The sequence below is a fragment of the Orycteropus afer genome, unplaced genomic scaffold (assembly GCF_000298275.1).
Source record: "Orycteropus afer afer isolate SDZICR_OR568_19922 unplaced genomic scaffold, OryAfe1.0 scaffold00548, whole genome shotgun sequence".
In the NCBI taxonomy this organism is placed as follows: domain Eukaryota; kingdom Metazoa; phylum Chordata; class Mammalia; order Tubulidentata; family Orycteropodidae; genus Orycteropus; species Orycteropus afer.
The window spans coordinates 793,576-813,424 of record NW_006922135.1 but is presented as its reverse complement, the minus strand read 5'-3'; positions in this window follow the sequence as shown (position 1 = coordinate 813,424).

Sequence of the window (19,849 nt, the reverse complement as noted above, 5' to 3'; positions counted from 1 at the left end):
TGAGGAGCCAAGGACCCCATTGACTTCACCCAACTACTGCCCAGCTGCAACATCCCATACCCAGGAAGTTCCCATAGGCCAATGGCACATGCTTTGATGTACCTCAATGCTCCACACCTACTGAGATGCCAATTCATATATGCACAGATGGCCTATTATGTCAATTTTGGTACCACTGCCTCCCAGTCGCCATTAAGGATTCCTGTCCTGCTTGACAGTGGGGGCACTAACTGCCAATACAAATCTGGAAGGGCCACATGGTCCCACAAGCACTGCGTAGGGATCCTGATGACTGAAAACTTACTATTTCACATCAGGGGAAGGATCAGCTAAGACCTTAATGCCTCAGGGACAGTTGTTGTTGTTGTTAGGTGATGTTGAGTTGTCTCTGACTCATAGTGACCCTATGCAGAGCAGAACGAAACACTGCCTTGTCTTGTGCCAGCCTCACAATCCTTGCTATACCTGAGCCCATCTTTGCAGCCACTGTGTCTATCCATGTTGTTGAGGGCCTTCCCCTTCTTTGTTAACCCCTCCCCCCACGTTACCAAGAGTGATATCCTTCTCCAGGGAATGGTTCCTTCTGACAACATGACCAAACTAGGGAAGACAAAGTCTGGCCATTCTCACTTCCAAGAAGCATTCTGGCTGCACTTCCTCCAGGACAGATTTGTTAGTCCTTTTAGCAGTACATGGTACTCTTAGCATTCTTCTCCAACACCACAGCTCAAAATCATCAACTCTTCTTTGGTCTTCCTTATTCATTGTCCAGCTTTCACATGCATAAGAGGCAACTGAAAATGTCATGGCTTGGGTCAGACACACTTTAGTCTTCAAGGAGACATCTTTGTTCTTCATCACTTGAAAGAGGTCTTTTGCAGCAGATTTGCCCAATGTAATATGTTGTCTGATATGTTGACTGCTGCTTCCACTGGTGTTGATTATAGAGCTAAGCAATATGAAATCCCTGAAGACTTCAATCTTTTCTCCATCCACCATGAAGCTGTTCATTGGACCAGTTGTGAGGATTTTTGTTTTCTTTATATTGAGGTGTAATTCATATGGTGGGAGCTCTGGTGGCATAGTGCCTAAGGCATTTGACAACTAATCAGAAGGCTGGTGGTTCAAACCCACCAGTCACTCCTCAGAAAGAAGGTTGGGCAATCTACTTCTGTAGTGATACTGCCTTGGAAATCCAAGAAGGGGTCACTATGAGTAGGGATCCAACTTGACAGCAGTGAGTTTTTTTTTTTCTTTTTTCTTAATCCATATGGCAGACTACAGTCTTTAATCTTCATCATTAAGTACTTCAAGTCATCCAACTTTCAGCAAACAAAGCTGTGTCATCTGCATATCACAGGTTGTTAATGAGTTTTCTTCCAATTCTTACGCCACATTCTTCTTCATATAATCCAGTTTCTTGGATTATTTGCTCAGCATACAAGTTGAATAAGAATGATGAAAGGATACAAACTTGATGCACTCTCTTCTTGATTTTGAACCATGCAGTATCCCCTTGTTATGTTTTAAGGCAGCCTCCTGATCTATGTACAGGTTCCTCATGAGCACAATCAAGTTTTCTGGAATTCCCATTCTTTCCATGTTATCCACAATTTGTTATGATCCACACAATCAAATGCTTTTGCATAGTCAATAAAACACAAGTAAACATCTTTCACATATTCTTTGCTTTCAGCTAAGATCCATCTGAGGAGCTCTGGTAGCATAGTGCCTAAAGCACTTGACTGCTAACCAGAAGGCTGGTGGTTCAAACCCACCAGTCACTCCTCGGAAGGAAGGTTGGGCAATCTACTTCCATAGTGATACTGCCTTGGAAAATTCAAGGAGGGGTCACTATGAGTCAGGTCTGACTCTATGACAAATTCAAAACCCAAGGAGGGGTCACTATGAGTCAGGTCTGACTCGATGACAAATAACAACAACAACAACAAGGTCCATCTGACATCGGCAATGATATCCCTCATTCCATGTCCTCTTCTGAATCCAGCTTGTATTTCTAGAAGCTCTCTGTCATTATACTGCTGCAACCATTATTGAATTATCCTCATTAAGATTTTACTTGCAAGTGATATCAATATTGTTTGATAATTTCCACATCCTGTGGGATCACCTTTTTTGGGAATGGGTACAAATATGGATCTCTTCCAATCAGTTTGTACAGGTAGTTGTCTTCCAAATCTTTTGGCATAACCAAGTGAGTGCCTCTGGCAGGGCATCTGTTTGTTGAAATATCTCAATGGGTATTCCGTCAATTCCTGGAGCCTTGTTCTTCACAAATTCCTTCAGTGCAGCTTTGATTTCTTCCTTTTTTACCATTGGTTCTTGATCATATGCCACCTCCTGAAATGGATGAACAATGAATGACCAATTCTTTTTGGTACAATGACTCTTTGTATTCTTTCCATCTTCTTTTGATGCTTCCTGCAACACTCAATATTTTGCCCGTAGAATCTTTCAATATTGCAACTCAAGGTTTACAGTTTTTCCTCAGTTCTTTCAGCTTGAGAAATGCCTAGCATGTTCTTCCCTTTTGGTTTTCTAACTCCAGGTCTTTGAAAATTTCGTTATAGTAAAGTGAGCAGTGTTAACAGGAGCTTATGAAGGCAACTTCATCAGAGACAGTAGACAATAACAATCATATGAAGAAACAGGATAGGATGGCTCCAGCAAGTGAGCAAAATAAAGGTGCAGAAAACCTTCCTAAGGAAGAACTGATAATAGAACAACTTGATAAATAATTCAGGAGACTTATATTTAGGCTCCTGAAGGAGATCAAAAAAACACAGTAGAAGGAAAAGACACACTCTTAAAAGAATTCAGGAAAACCATACAAGAACAAAATGACAATAGACTAATAGAAACCATACAAAAACAAGAACTAGAAATTCAGAAGTGTAACAATAAAATACCAGACATAGAAAACTCCATGAAAGGGGTAAAAGTAGAATTGCATCAATGGAATAAAGAATCAGTGGAACAATCAGAAAAAAAAAGACGAAAAAATGATGAAAGACAGAAGAAAAATGAAGAAAGACTGAAGAAAAATTAAGAAAGACTGAAGAAAAATTAAGAAAGAGTTATTGGGACACCATCAAGAGTAATAATTTATACATAACAGGAATTCTAGAGGAGAAGAGAAAAAACAATACTGAGAGAATTTTTTATTTTTAATCCAGGTACATCCAGTGTAATTACTGATAGGTATGAATTCACTGATGTCATTTTGTTTTACTTTTTTTTGTGTGTGGTGTTGATGATTTCTTTGTTCCTCTTAATTTTCTGTTTTGAAAATATTGGCAAGAAAACTTAACAAATATCATGAAAGACAAGAAGATTTCCATCCAAAGAGCTCAATGGACCCTGTACAGAATAGACCCCAAAACAAATTTCCAGACAGGGTATAATTAAACTTTACAAAACCAAACATAAAGAATTTCAAAAGCAGCTCATGAAAAGCAAAATATCACTTACAAAACGATGAATACAATTGTTGATTTCTCACCAGAAACCATGCAAACAATAAAGGCAATGGGATGACATACATAAAACCCTGAAAGAAAAGAAATGCCAACCAAGAATCATATATCAAGCAAAATTTTCTTTCAAGAATGAAGGTGAAACTAAAGCATTCACAGTTAAGTAGAAATTAAGGGATTTGTAAGAACCAGACCAGCCTTATAAAAATATTAAAAGGAGTCCTTCAAACAGAACAAATGACATCAGACAAAAATCTGAGATGAAGACACATGACCATCACCCAAGTACCAGCCCAGATAAATATTTCATAAAAGTAAAATAAAGCTAGAAAACTAATGACAGAGAACACGAGATGTAAGTTGTAAACGACAGCAACTTCAAAACAAAATATGGAATAAATGGTGCAGTTATAGAACTTCCTTATAGAGAGGAATTCAAGGAGATTTGAAGATATTATAAACTGCTTTAAACATAGGAAGATAAACTTCAGGGTAACCACAAAGAAAATTAATAAATCTCCTCATCAAAATAAATAAATAAATCAAAAAGCCTTAATAAAAACAAAAACTACAACAAATGATAGGAAAAGAAAATCCATGTATGAGAAGAACTCAACACAGAAAATTAAGAGGAACAAAGAAACCATCAACACCACACACAAAAAAAAGTATAACAAAATGTTGCTGTTGTTGTTGTTAGGTGTCATCAAGTTGTCTCTGACTCATAGCTACCCTATGGCCAGCAGAACAAAACACTGTCCAGTCCTGTGCCAGCCTCACAATCCTTCCTATAACTGAGCTCGTAGTTGCAGCCACTGGATCAATCCATCTCGTTGAGGGCCTTCCCCTTCTTCAATGACCTTCCACTTTACCAAACATGATATCCTTCTCCAGAGAATGGATCCTCCTAACAACATGACCAAAGTAGATGAGATGAAGCTTGGTCATTCTTACTTCCAAGGAGCATACTCGCTTCACTTCTTCCAGGATGGATCTGTTAGTCTTTTTAGCAGTCCATGGTACTCTCAGCATTCTTCTCCAGCACCACAACTCAAAAGCATCGACTCTTCTTCAGTCTACCTTATTCATTGTCCGCTCTCTCATACATAGTAAGTGATTCAAAATATGGTTTGGGTTAGGTACACCTTAGTCTTCAAGGAGACATCTTTGCTGTTCCTCACTTGAAAGAGGTCTTTTGCAGCAGATTTTCCCAATGCAATATACATCATCTGATGTCTTGACTGCTGCTTCCATTGTTGTTGATTGTAGAACCAAATAATATGAAATCTTTGACAACTTCAATCTTTTCTCCATCATGAAGCTGTTTATTGGACCAGTTATGAGGATTTTTGTTTTCTTTATATTGTGATGTAATCGATACTGCAAACTGTAGTCTTTAATCTTCATCAGTAAGCGCTTCAAGTCATCCTCACTTTCAACAAGGAAAATTGTGTCATCTGTGTATCAGAGATTGTTAATGAGTCTTCCTCCAATCCTGATGCCACATTCTTCATATAGTCCAGCTTCTTTGATTATTTGCTCAGCATAAAAATTGAATGAATATGGTGAAAGATACAACACTGATGCATTTTAAAACCTTCCTGATTTTAAAACAGGTAGTGTCCCCTTGTTTGGTTCAAACAACATACTCTTGATCTATGTACAGATTCCTCATGAGTATAATAAAGTGTTTTGGAATTCCTATTCTTCTCAATGTTATCCATAATTTGTTATGATCCACACAATCAAATGCTTTTGCATAGTTTATAAAACATAAGTAAAGGTCGTTCTAGTACTCTTTGCTGTCAGCTAAGATCCATATGACATCAGCAATGAATTCATACCTATCAATAATTACAATACAATATCAATAATTACAGTGGATGTAAATGGCTTGAATGCACCAGTCAAGAGTCAGACCATGACACAATGTATGAAGACCATGACTCATCAATGTGTTGCTTACAGAAGACATACTTTAGACACAAATATATAAATAATAAATAAAGGATGGGGAAAAAAAGTCAAGCAAACAGTAGCCAATAATGAGCAGGAATGGCAATAATTTCAGACAAAATAGACTTTAAATCAAAATCCATTATAAAAGACAAACAAAGTCATGATATAATGATTAAAGAGTCAATTCATGAAGAAGACATAACAATAACACAAATTTATGCACCCAATGACAGAGCTCCAAATACATAAAACAAACTTTATCAGAATTGATAAGTGAAATAGACAATTCTACAGTAATAGTAGCAGACTTTAACACTGCATTTTGATGATGGACAGAACAGCTAGAAAGAAAATCAACAAAGATACAGAAAGTATAATTAACAAAATCAACCAAGTCTATCTCATAGACATTCAGAACACACCATCCAACAGAAGAACACTATACCTTCTTCTCCAATATACATGGAGCATTTTCCAGAATAGACCATATTTTAGGCCACAAAGCAAGCCTCAATAAATTTTTGTAAAATTGATATAATACAAAGCATCTTCTATGACCAAAACTATAAAACTAATCATTAACAGGAAGAGCAAGGGAAAATATTAAATGCTTGGAAACTAAAGAACACATTAGGTAAAAGCTATTGTGTCAAAAAATAAATAGAAACATGAAACTAAAAAAATGCTGATAATCAAATAAGAATGAAAACACACTATGCCAAAACCTTTGGAATATAGCAAAAGCAGTGTTCAGAAGAATATTCATAGCAATAAATGTATACATCCAAAAAGAAGAAAGATCCCAAATCAATAACTTAATCCAACAACTTGAACAAATACAAAGGAAAAGCAAAGAAGACTATAGTTACCAGAAGAAAGGAAACAATAAAGATCACAGCAGAAATAAATGAAATTGAAAACACTGCTGGCCAAATTAACAAAGGAAAAAATGAGAGAATGCAAATAACCAAAATAAAAAAAAGAAATAGGTGATATTAAAATGAAGCCAACTAAACTAAAAAGGATCATAACCAAATATTATGAAAAATTATATTCTAACAAATTAAAAAACCTAGAAGAAATTGATACATTTCCATAAACACACTACCTCCCTAAACTAAAATAAATATAGGTAGAAAAACTAAATAGACTTTATTTATCTGCACAGCTCTACAGAAATACCACAAGTAGATGTCTTTTCACAAACAAAAATTTATTCTCTCATGGTTTAGGAGGATAGAGGGCCGAATTCAGAGTGCTTGGTTTAGGGAAAATCTTTCTTTCTCTGCTAGCTGTGGAGGAATGTCCTTGCTGCCTTTCAACATCTCTGAGCCCAGTGTGCCTTGGATCTACATGTGTCTTGGCATCAGTCTTTCCCTAGACCTGTTAAGTGTTCATCAGAGGGATCCCATTCCAAAGGATATGCTCCGTTTCCAACTCTCTTTCTTGGTGGTAGATCTCTGATCTCTACTCACTTGTTTAATCTCTTTTATATCTCAGAATAATTTTGCTCAAGATATGACCTGATCCTGTAGAATGAATCTGCTTCATGGACATAATTGCATCAGATCCTGCCACATTAATATCATAGAGGTTAGGATTTACAGCACATCACAAAATGGAGAATAATAACACAATACTGAGAATCATAGTCTAGCCAAGCTGATACATATTTTGGGGGTGGGGCATAATTTGATCCTGATGGTACAGGACCAGGCAGTGTTTTGTTTTTGTTGTGTTGTACATAGGGTTGTTATGAGTCAGAACTAGCTCAATGGCACTTAACATAACAATTTGATCCATGACATAAAAACCAAAAACCAAACTCACTGCCATCAAGTCGATTTGACTCATAGTGACCCCTCCTTGGGTTTCAGAGGTGATATCTCTGCAGAAGTAGATTGCTCAACCTTCCTTCTGAGGAGTGGTTGCTGGGTTTGAACTGCCAGCCTTCTGGTTAGCAGTCAAATGCCTTAGGCACTATGCTACCAGAGCTCCTATTTGATACACATGGATATTTAATTTTTAGAATGTGCCATTGATCAAATTTCTCTTCTTCTGTTTGTGCATTTTGGGTTATGCTTGATAGTCTATTTATACCATAAATAAGAGTCCTAAGTTTGCCCCCATTTTATCTTTGATGAACTTTATAGTTTTGGGTTTTACAAACTTGTTCCATCTTGTGTTCATTTTTGTGTATGGTATGAGGTATGGATTTATATCATTTTTTTGCAAATGGATATCTAGTTTTGCCAGCACTATTTGTGGAAGAGAGTATCTCTTTCCAATTCATTGGGTTTGGGGGCTTTGTCAAAGATCAGCTGCCTATATGTTGATGCATCTATTTCTGGACTTTCAATTCTGTTCCATTGAACTATGTGTCTATCATTGCATCAGTATCAGGCTGTTTTGACTACTGTGGCTCTATAGTAAGTTTTAAGATACAGGAGTATGAGACCTCCTACTTTGTTTTTCTTCTTCAGTAGTACTTTGCTTATCCATGCTCTATTTCCATTCCATATAAAATAAGTGATTGATTTTTCCATGTTCATAAAGGACATTGATGGAAAATGAATTGGGATTGCACTGAATCTATAGATTGCTTTGGGCATTATTGACCTTTTCACAACGTTCAGTCTTCCTATCCATGAGCTGAGATATTCTTCCTTTTACATAACTCTCTTAAAGTTTCTTACAGTAGTTCTTTGTAGCTTTCTTTGTATAGGGTTTTTGTGTGCCTGGTAAGATTTATTCCTAAGTATTTTATCTTCTTGGTAGCTATTGCAAATGGTATTGTTTTCCTTATTTGCATTTGTTTTCCTTATATGCTTTGTTAGTGTAGAGGAAAGCAACTGATTTTTGTGTGTTGATCTTGTATCCTGCCACTTTACTGAAATGTTCAGTAATTTTCTTGCTGAGTCTCTCAGGTTTTCTATATGTAGCATCACAACATCTGCAAATAGAGATAGTTTTACTTCTTCTTTGCCAATTTATATGCTTTTTATTTCTCTTTCTTGCCTAATTACCCTGGCTAGAACTTCCAATACAATGTTGAATAGAAGTGGTGATAGAGGGCATCTTTGCCTGGTTCCTGTTCACAAGGGGAATGCTTTGAGTATCTCTCCATTGAGAATAATGTTGGCTGTTCGTTTTGCATATTCACCTTTTATTTTGTTGAGAATTTCCCTCTATTCCTATTTTGCTGAGAGTTTTCACCAGGAATGGGTGCTGGATTTTATCAAATACCTTTTCTGCTTTGACCAATATGACCATGTGGTTCTTTTCCTTTGTTTTATTTTCAGTGGATAATGTTGATTGTTTTTCTGAGGTTGAACCATCCTTGCATACCTGGAATGAATCCCACTTGGCCATGGTGTATTATTATTTTTGATATAGTGTTGGATTCTATTGGTAAAGACTTTGTTGAAGATTTTTGCATCTATATTTATGAGGAATATTGGTCTGTATCTTTCCCTTGTTTAGTACTGTCTTTGCCTGAATTTGGTATCAGGGTTATACTTGATTCATAGAATGAATTTGGGAGTATGCCATCCTTTACTTTGTTCTGGAACAGCTTGTGTAGGATAGGTGTCAGCTCTTCTCTGAACATTTGATAGAATTCTCCAGTGAAGCTATCTGGGCCAGGACTTTCTTTTATGGGGAGGTTTTTTTTTTTTTTTTTTTTTATGACCCTCTTATTTTTCTTCCTTTGTTATAGGTCCATTCATATTTTCTACCTCAGTGTGTGCTAGTTTATGTCAGTCTTGTGTTTCTAGGAATTTGTCTATTTCTTCTAGGTTCTCAAATTTGTTGGAGTATAATTTTTCACAGTATTCTGTTAGCCTTTTTATTTTGCTTTATTCTGTTGTGCTGTCATCCGTTTCATTTTTTATTAGTGTTATTTGCATGTTCTCCCTCTTTTCCTTAGTTAAATTTGCCAGTGGCTTGCTGATTTTGTTAATCTTTTCAAAGAACCAGCTTCTAGTTCTGTCATTTTTCTCTACAATTGTTCTGTTTCTTTTATTTCTGCTCTGATCTTTATTATTTCCTTTCTTTTGGACATTGAAGGTTTCTTTTATTGCTCTATTTCTAATTGTTGGACTTGTTGAGTTAAGGTGCTGATTTTTATTCTTTTTTTATTTTCATGATTTTGGAGTTTATTCAGGAAGTAACAAGTTAGAATTCAGGTTCAGGAACACTCTCAGGATACAATAACTCAATCAGGACAGGGTTTTCTCTGTTCCCTTTCTTTTGGAGACTGAAGTTTTCTTTTATTGCTCTTTTTCTAATTGCTGGAGTTTTTGAGTTAAGGTGCTGATTTTCATTCTTTCTTTCTTTCTTTTATCATGATTATGGGGTTTATTAGGGAAGTTGTTGTTGTTGTTATGTGCCATCGAGTGGGACCCAACTCATATCGACCCCTCCTTGGGTTTCCGAGGCAGCATCACTACAGAAGTAGGTTGCCCCATCTTGCTTCCAAGGAGTGGCTGGTGGGTTTGAACCGCCAGCCTTCTGGTTAGCAGTCAAATATCTTAGACACTACACTACCAGAGCTCCTTATTAGGGAAGTAACAAGTTAGAATTCAGGTTCAGGAACACTCTCAGGATACAATTACTCATTCAGGACAGTCTCCCCTCTGCTATACTCTCAAGCACACCTTTCTGGCCCTGGCCTCTTGGCCTGGCCTCTGCCCTTTTCAGACAAGTGTTACAAAGCTCTTTAAGCTCTTTTGATAGGGACACCTATATGTACCCCATTCCACCAGCAAGGTTTCTGCCCAAATGCATCAGTTTTCTTGCTCCATGGGCCAGCAAGCCCACCACTGTGTTTCATGTCCTCAGCCAGTCATCTTTGCGAGTCATCTCTCTGCCAAGGAGGTCCAGTGCAGGGATCTCAGGTCCAAAGATATGGTTCACTCCACCTCTGGCTCTTCTCTCTTGGTGGCAGTAAAATCCCCCTTTCTCTTTCTAGGAAGGGTCGTTTTAAGCCTGGAGGAATGACAAACTAACCAATCTACACAACAGAGTTCCTTACACATTATTTGCATGGTCCCACCCAATAATCTGGTGGGAGTCACAAAGACTGGCTAGAAAACCCATACCAAGTAATTCACTGCACTGTAATCTTATACTAAAGTTCTTCCTTTAGTCCTTTTAAGAAGCACTTCTTTTGGATCACATAAGCTTCTTTCTGGTGAAATAATTACTGAAAAGTCTATGATCATTCCCTACACTGCCTACACCAATCTTAACAGTACAACCTGAATTCTTGAAATATAGTCAATCTCTAATGCAATATTCTAATAAATATCTTCACAAATCAAAGAAACATTTGAGGAGCAAAAACCTGGTTTTTCTCATTTACTTAATATTATCCCAAGAGCTTATATTTATTGCAAAAGACACCAACTAGAAGATTCTTTAGAACTCCACTGGAAGGGATCTTACCTAGTTCTGTTAACTAATCTTCGTACAGTAAATCTAGAAGGAATTAACACTTGGATTCAGTGTTCACCTATCTGGACTTTCCAGCCAAATGGGCACTTGAAACTCAGACTGAAATGCCATAGAAATCAGAAGCTGGTAACTTCAAAAGCAAACATCTGATCCCTAGAAACATGGAACAAAATTAGAGCCAGTAGCTGAAATTTTTGAACTCTATTTCTTAACTGCTTAGCGTAGTGGTAAAGCACTTGGCTGCTAACCAAAAGTTTGGTGATTGGAAATCACCAGCTGTTCCATGGGAGAAAGATGAGGCAGTCTGTTTCCATAAAGAATTACAGCCTTGGAAACCCAATGGGGCAGTTCTGTTCTTCCCTGTAGAGTTGATATGAGTTAGAAGTGACTTGATGGCAATTAGTTTGGTTTGAGTTTTGTTTTATTAACTACTAGCATTTTAATAGTTTTTGCTGTTTTTACACACATGTGGAATTATTTCTTAGTAGCTTCAGTAATAAAACCTTTTATCCCTTATACCAGAAATTAAAATTTTTGCTTAACATGTATAACCTTTACGATTGGTTTTCTTTTACCAACTTGAGCTCATCTCCTGGTAACTTACTAAAAGATAATGTATTTTATGCTTACTAAACTTACTAACAGCATAGTGTATTTTATGCTCCTTAATTTTATTTTTATTTTATTACTTTAAACTTTCTCCATTATTGAAGGGTTAATAAAATCAAACTTCACTATAATTTACAGTCAGCCAAAAATGGAATATTATAAAGAAAAAAAAAATCCAGACTATCAGACTCCTGAAAACAGTTAATGACTAATGTCTGACTCTTGTAAAAAGTTATCTTTTAGGGGCACCATGATCGCAAGGAAGGGGCAAGCTGATTGAAAGGAAAGAACGGGCAGATTATGGCACTTGGATGACTAAACCCTATGATGTGTTAAACCCTGAGACAAATAAATGAGGAATTCAGAAAGAAGAATAAAAAGGACTCTAACTGAGACAATTGCTGCTGGTCTCTCTAGTGTGGAGTGTCAGCCCATTTTCTTTGATGCTTGCATCTCTTAAATAAATTCTCCTTTTCTGTTTCTTTGGCCTGGTTACTCTCAGCATTGGCAACCCAACTTTACAGAATTGGTGCTGAAACTCAGGAACTCCCTCCTATTTCTGACACCAATTAGAAGTATATCCTACCCCACCCTGTACCCTTAATCACACTGTACAAAACCTTAACATTTCTTTTCTTAAACCCAAATCTCTTATCCTTAAAGTCCCTTGGCACACCCCTCTGACTGCATGCATCCAACTATCTGACACCAACACCACTGAAATATCTATGACAGAAACAAGCCTCATTTGTAACAATAAGCAAGGTTTCACCCCTTGTTTTAATAACACTCATGCCCCAGCTGTAGATTCATTTTCTATCCTTTCCTCTCTACTTACTGGAGAATTAGATATATTATCCTTATCAGAATCACTTCTCATCCAGCCTATAAATTAGCTAAATATAGTGTGTCAAACTGGCCTGAATTCTTCATCATGTGTACCAAATAACACACACTGTTGTTGGGAGGGTTCTAACTCTTCTGACCTAAATACTGCACATTCCACTTGGAAAATTCAAAACTTCACCAATATGGCTCTACTCTCTGTTGAACTCCTTCCAGCTGGTAATTATGCCCCCAAAACTCAACCAGGATATATGCCAAATTGCTGTAATACAATACCTGCAAAACTCTTTTCTCCTTTGCAATAATGTAACAGTAGTACTACAAATATATCAGCTCCCCAATACGTGGTTTGGCTATGCTCTACTCCAAGTAATGTTTTCACCTGTAGACCTGATTTAGCTGCTAATTATTTGAGTAATGCACTCATGGGTGGGTTTTTTACTCTAGGATATCTAGCCCCCCACCACTCAAGTTATAATTTTAAATATAACTAAAACAAGATGAAAAAGAGGGATAGGGTTAATAATGGCAGGAGCAGTCAGCACAATAGCAGCAGTAGCACCATGGGGAGGATTTACTTATAATAAAATTACTCTAAGTAATTTAGCTCAACTGACTGAACAGTTCATGCAGAAAACAGGGGACACTTTAAATCAGCTTTCAAAATCATTAAATTCCCTAGCTGGAGTTGTTTTTGATAACTATATGGCACTGCATTATTTACTGGCAGATCAAGGAGGAGTCTATACAATCATCAGTAAAACCTGTTGTACCTATATGAATAATTCAGGACTAGTGGAGACCAATATACAGGACACATATAAACAGTCTGAGTGACTTCATAAATTTAACAAACCTTCTGTAATCTCTTCATTAACCTCATGGATACCCACTTTTTTGGCTATTACCTTTATTGGGACCTCTCATATCTATATTCTTAATATTAATGTTTAGCTCTTGCCTATTTGATTTTTTGTGAGGTTTCTGCAAGATCATATTAAAGCAATAATCAACAATTCAATAAAAGATATCTTCCTCTTAAGCCAGTCTATTATCAACCTATATCTCGACATGAAACATAGGGACAGCTCTACATCCTATACAAGCAGGGAGCAGTTACAGAAGAAAGAAACAACATCCTTCAAAATCCCTAGTAACACAAATTTAAATAAATTTTTATACAACAAGAAAGAGGAAGGAATGAAGGGTTAATAAAACCAAACCTTACAATAATTTACACCCAGCCAAAATGGGATATTATAAAGAAATTAAGCAAACAAAATCCCTGACTATCAGACTCCTGACAATAGTTAATGACTAATGTCTGACTCCTGCAAAAAGTTATCTTTTACAGGCACAATGATCTCAAAGAAGAAACAAGCTGACCAAAAGGAAGGAACAGGCTGATTACAAGACTTGGCTGACCAAACCTATAACATCTTAAACCTCAAGACAAAGAAATGAGGAATTCAAAAAGAAGAAAACAAAGGGCCCTAACTGAGACAATTGCTGCTGGTCTCTCTAGCATGAAGTGTCAACCCATTTCCTTTGATGCTTGCATCTCTTAAATAAATTCTCCTTTTCTCTTTCTCTGGCCTGATTCTTCTTGGCATTGGCAGCCCAACTTTACAATTATGACTTCCTTATAAGTTTTTTTTTTCTGTTTATCATAACCATTGCTGATGCTTACAACTAAAATACTTTTGTTAAATTAACTCAATCAATAGCAAGTGACTGTAATTTGACTAAATGCTGCATACAACACCCTTACCTAAATCCACATGAGACCATATTGATCCCCTCACTGTACTGGTTTTAGATTATAAATTCATACCTAACTTTATTATTGATTTTGAAAAAACATTTAAATGAGCCATTTGTCTCAAATTATGATAACTTCCTGAATTTTCCACCTATCTATCAGCTCTCTGTTTCAATCTTTCTCATATCTGGGTAAATCCTGATAGATGTCTCTTCTTCCCCCACAATTCAATCTTTTTGCTAGTAACACTTGTTATTCTTCATTTTAAGTGTTGCTGTTGTTCGGTGCCATTGAGTCAGTTTTTTTAATTTAATTTTTTTTATTATTTATTGTGATTTGGGTGAAGATTTACAGAGCAAATTCACTTTTCATACAGCAGTTCACATATACTTTGTCACATGTCATTGACCACAGTTTACCACAATGCAACAGCTCCCCTCCCACTTCTTCCCCATAGTTACCTCTTTCCAGTGTCCATCCCTCCATACTCTCCTGCCCCCTGAGCTGTCTCCCTGTGCATAAGCAGCCCTACCTTCTCCCATGATTGTTCTCTCCAGGGCACGTGTCTACTTGAGGTAAATGTTTAACTCACATGCTTGTACTTTGTTTGGCTGGAAACCACAGGTGTGGGTTCAATTACAGACCTGAAGGGAAGCTAGGGGCCATAGTCTCAGTGGTTCCATCAGGCTCCATTGGACCAGCAAACCTGGTCTCCACCATCTTTTTTTTTTCCCTCTCCAAATGATTTTGAGTTTTGTTCCACATTGTTCTCCCTGTCTGTAGAGGATATCCTACATAGATCCCCTTCCAAGTGTATGACAGTGGTAGCTGGGCACCATCTAGTTCTTCTGGTCTCAGTTGTACAGGTTGCAGATCGGATGGTGTACCAGTCACTAGGACTGATTGCTTCCATTAATTTTGGTTTTCTTCTTTCTTCTTTGCTCTTGACGGAGAGACCCATCATTGCATCTAGATGGCAGCTTGCTAGCTTTTAAGATCCCAGTCACTACTCACCAAAGTAGGAGGTGGAACAATGTTTTGTATAGTATGTTATGCCAATTGAGCTTGATGTCCCCTGCGACTATGGTCCCAAGACCACAGGATCAACTACTCAGTCGCTCTGGGTAGCTGGCTGTGACCAAGCAGTGACCACAACCTTGCCCCTTGTCAGCTCTACTATACACCTGGGAATTCTGATCATTCACATAAACTTATAGGACCATTGTCTGCCAACCCTATATATGATCATGGATACACTCCCCATTTCATAGACATACCTAATCATTTAGCCTGTGCACCTATCTATCCATCCATATATCCATGTTTGCCTTCACTGAGAAATCAGTACTGTATATGCAAAAGGGTTCATATTTGTTGTCTGTACCTCCCATGTACCTCTCTATGTCTTTCTCATCTCATTGAGTCAGTTTTGACTCATAGTGTCCCTATGTACAACAAATGAAATACCACCTGGTCCTTCACCATCCTCACAATTGTTGCCATACTTTTCTTCTGTTTTTTGATGTGTGCATTTATTGCTATAAATTGACTTCTGAATACTGCTCTTACCATGTCCCAGAGGTTTTGGGATATTGTGTTTTCATTCTCATTTTTTTGTAGTAATTTTTTAATTTTTTTTTTAAATTTCACACCTTATTTCTTCTATTACCCAGTGGTTCTTTAGCACAGTATGCATGTATTTGATTTTTTTCCCCTGTTCTTCCCATAGTTGATTTCTAATTTTATAGCATTATGATCTGAGAAGATGCTATTATACTGGGTTCTCTAGAGAAACAAAACCAGTAAAGCTTATATATAGAGAGAGAGAGGGGGAGAGAGAAATTTATTTTAGGAAAATGGCTCACACACTTATAGAAGCTGGCAAGTCCAAAGTTCTTGGATCAAACATCAAGCTGGAGGCTTTTCATGACTCTTGCAGCTGCAGGGGCTGAGGAGCTCAAGGTTGGCCGGCAGTGTACCTGGCTGTTGACTCCAATGAATGATGAATCCAAGACCTCCAGGCTGAATGGTGGATTGTTCACTCACGGACAGTTGTAGGCAGCACAACAGAGTCCCAGTCCACAGAGGAATGTCTCTTTTCCCACGATGTCCATAGATATACTGGAAGCAGGCCACACTCCTAGCAAAACTCCCTTTCATCAGATTGGCTGCTCAAAACATAATCATCTGATCCCATCATGGGAATAACCACATCACAACAGCTTAAACCCCATAGAATTGTGGTCCAGCCAAGTTGACACATAACTTCAACTATCACAGTCCACCCCTTGTCAACTTGGCAGTTGTACACATCTTCTTAACCATATATAATCTCTAAATAAAGACAATAATAAAGTCATATTTGTGCCAAACATAATACGCTAACACATGTAAAATCAACATACATTAACCTTATTTACATTTCACAGTTCATAACAGAAGGAAACAAAAATATTTGATGCACATATGCAATGAAGAAATATAACCATCACAGTCCTTGTTTCTGCTGGTCATGTGGTCATAGCTGATATTCAGAACTATCTTCTACCTCCTTCCAACACCCATTCTGTATTTCCCTTGCCCTCAGCAAGCAACTCAGCTGGTTGCGGTTCTTTGCCTGGTGGGGTGACCCAAACCTTCATTTCTGAAGGGTCTGGGCCATTAGCAGTCATATCAAAATTAGGTTGCTGTAATTTTCCATTGACTTTAATCACAGGGCATGGTAGTACTAAGAGATGTCCTAAAGAATCTCCTGTATCCTAGACATATTCTTCTTTACCTCCATTATGTAAAGCCAATTCAATTTTCCCTTGGTAATCAGGATCTATCACACTAGTACAGTAATGCCCTTCTTTGTCTGTTGATCCAGAGGCATGGGGAAGCCAAAATGGCTTCCAGTTCAATGCAATCAGTACTGTGTCTCCAGGTGGGAGTGTTCCTTCCTTTGGGACTAAAATCTCCAGACCTGCAGAGATAGGATAGCAGGGAGAGGAAGCAAAAAAATTTTTAAGTGGGTCACTAGGGGTAATAGTGAGTGATACCACTCCTGTTTCCACCCCTTGGTTCCTGGAGCCATGAATCCTGGCTATTGGAGAAACAGAACCATATATTGGACACTAGTTTAGAGCATATAGAGCCTCCTGGAGAACATTGCCCCAGCCCTTCAAGGTATTGTCACCTAGCTGGCACTGTAATTGTGTTTTCAGGAGGCCATTCCATTGTTCTATCAAGCCAGCTGTTTCAGGATGATGGGTAACATTCACTGGTCATAAGACCAGTGAATTCCATGAGCATAAGCCCATTGCCACAATTCATTTGCTGTGAAGTGAGTCCCTTGATCTGAAGCAATGCTGTGTGGGGTACCATGATGGTGGATAAGGCATTCTATAAGTCCACAGATGGTAGTTTTGGCAGAAGCACTGCATGCAGGGAAGATGAATCCATAACCAGAATAAATATCTATTCCAGTAAGAACAAAATACTGTCTTTTCCATAAGTGGTCCAATGTAATTAAACTGCCACCAGTTTGCTGGCTGATCACCCCAAGGAATGGTTGTGGACTCAGTGTTGGTCTCTGCTGCTGGCAGATTGGGCACTCAGCGGTGGTGGTAGCCAAATCAGCCTTGGTAAGCAAGAGTCCATGTTGCTGAGCCCATGCATAACCTCCATCCCTGCCACCATGGCCACTTTGTTCATGAGCCCATTGAGCAATGACAGGAGTATCTGGGGAAAAAAGATGGCTGGTTTCCACTGAACGTGTCATCCTATCCACCTGACTGTTAAAGTCCTCCTCTGCTGAGGTCACCTTTTGGTGGGCATTCACATGAGACACAAATATCTTTATTCCTTTGGTCCATTCAGAGAGATCTATCCACATACCTCTTCCCCATACATCCTTATCACCAGTCTTCCAATCATGCTCCTTCCAAGTCCCAGACCATCCAGCTGAGACATTAGCCACAGCCCATGAATCTATATATAATTGCACGTCTGGCCATTTCTTATTCCATGCAAAGTGAACAGCCATATGCACGGCTAGAAGTTCTGACTATTAGGAGGATTTCCCTTCACAACTGTCCTTTAAGGAAGTCCCAGAAAGGGACTGTAGTGCCGCTGCTGTCCATTTTCGAGTGGTGCCTGCATATCGCAAAGAACCATCTGTGGCACAAATTTTCTCTTCCTAAGTCAACTGATCATAAGGAATTCCCCATGAGGCTATAGGTGCAGAGAGGGAGAGGGAAGGTAATGTGACTGGGGTGGAGACCATAGGCATTTGGGCCACTTCCTCATGCAACTTACTTTTGCCTTCAGGTCCTGCTTGAGCCCGATCTCTGATATACCACTTCCATTTAATGATGGAGTGCTGCTGTGTACATCCAATTTAATGACTCTGTGCATCAGACAACACCCAGTTCATGAGGGGGAGCTCAGGCCTCATGGTGACTTAGTGGCCCATGGTTAGATGTTCAGTCTCTACTAAAGCCCAGTAACAAGCCAAAAGCTGTTTCTCAACAGGAGAGTAGTTATCTGCAGAGGATGGCAGGGCTTTGCTCCAAAACCCCAAGGGTCTGCAATTCACCAATAGGGACCTGCCAAAGACTCCAAACAGCATTTCTATCTACTACAGACACTTCAAGCACCATTGGATCAGCCGGATCATATGGCCCAAGTGGCAGGGCAGCCTGCATGGCAGCCTGAACCTGTTGCAGAGCCTTCTGTTGTTCTGGGCCCCACTCAAAACTAGCAGCTTTCCGAGTCACTTGATAAATAGGCCATAGCAACACACCCAAATGAGGGATATGTTGCCTCCAAAATCCAAAGAGGCCCACCAGACATTGTGCCTCCTTTTTAGTTGTGGGGGAAGCCAGATACAATAACTTATCCTTCACTTTAGTAGGAATATCTCAACATGCCCCATACCATTGGATCCCTAGAAATTTCACTGAGGTGGAAGGTGCCTGAATTTTTGTTGGGTTGATTTTCCAACCTCTAGTATACATATGTCTCACCAATAAGTCTAGAGTCATTGATATTTCTTCTTTATTAAGTCCAATCAGCATAATGTCATCAATATAACAGAACAGTGTGATGTCTTGTGGAGGGGAAAGAAGATCAAGATCCCTACGGACTAAATTATGACATAGTGCTGGGAAGTTGATATACTCTTGAGGAAGGACTGTAAAAGTATACTGTTGGCATTGCCAGCAAAAGGCAAACTGCTTCTGATGGTCTTTTGAAATTGGTATCAAGAAAAAGACTGGCCTGATCAATAGCTACATACCAAGTACCAGGAGATATACTAATTTTCTCAAGCAAAGAAACCACATCAGGAAGAGCAGCTGCAATTGGAGTCATGACCTGATTAAGTTTATGATAATCTACTGTCATTCTCCAAGATCTATCTATTTTTTGCACAGGCCATATAGGTGAATTAAATGGAGATGTGGTGGGAATCACCACCCCTGCATCCTTCAAGTCCTTGATGGTGGGAGTAATCTCAGCAACCCCTCCAGGGATGCATTACTGCTTTTGATTTACTATTTTTGTAGGTAGAGGCAGTTCTAATGGCTTCCACTTGGCGTTGCCTACCATAATAGCCCTTACTCCACATGTCAGGGACTCAACGTGGAAATTCTGCCAATTACTCAGTATATCTATTCCAATTATGCATTCTGGCACTGGGGAAATCACTACAGCATGAGTTTGAGGACCCACTGGA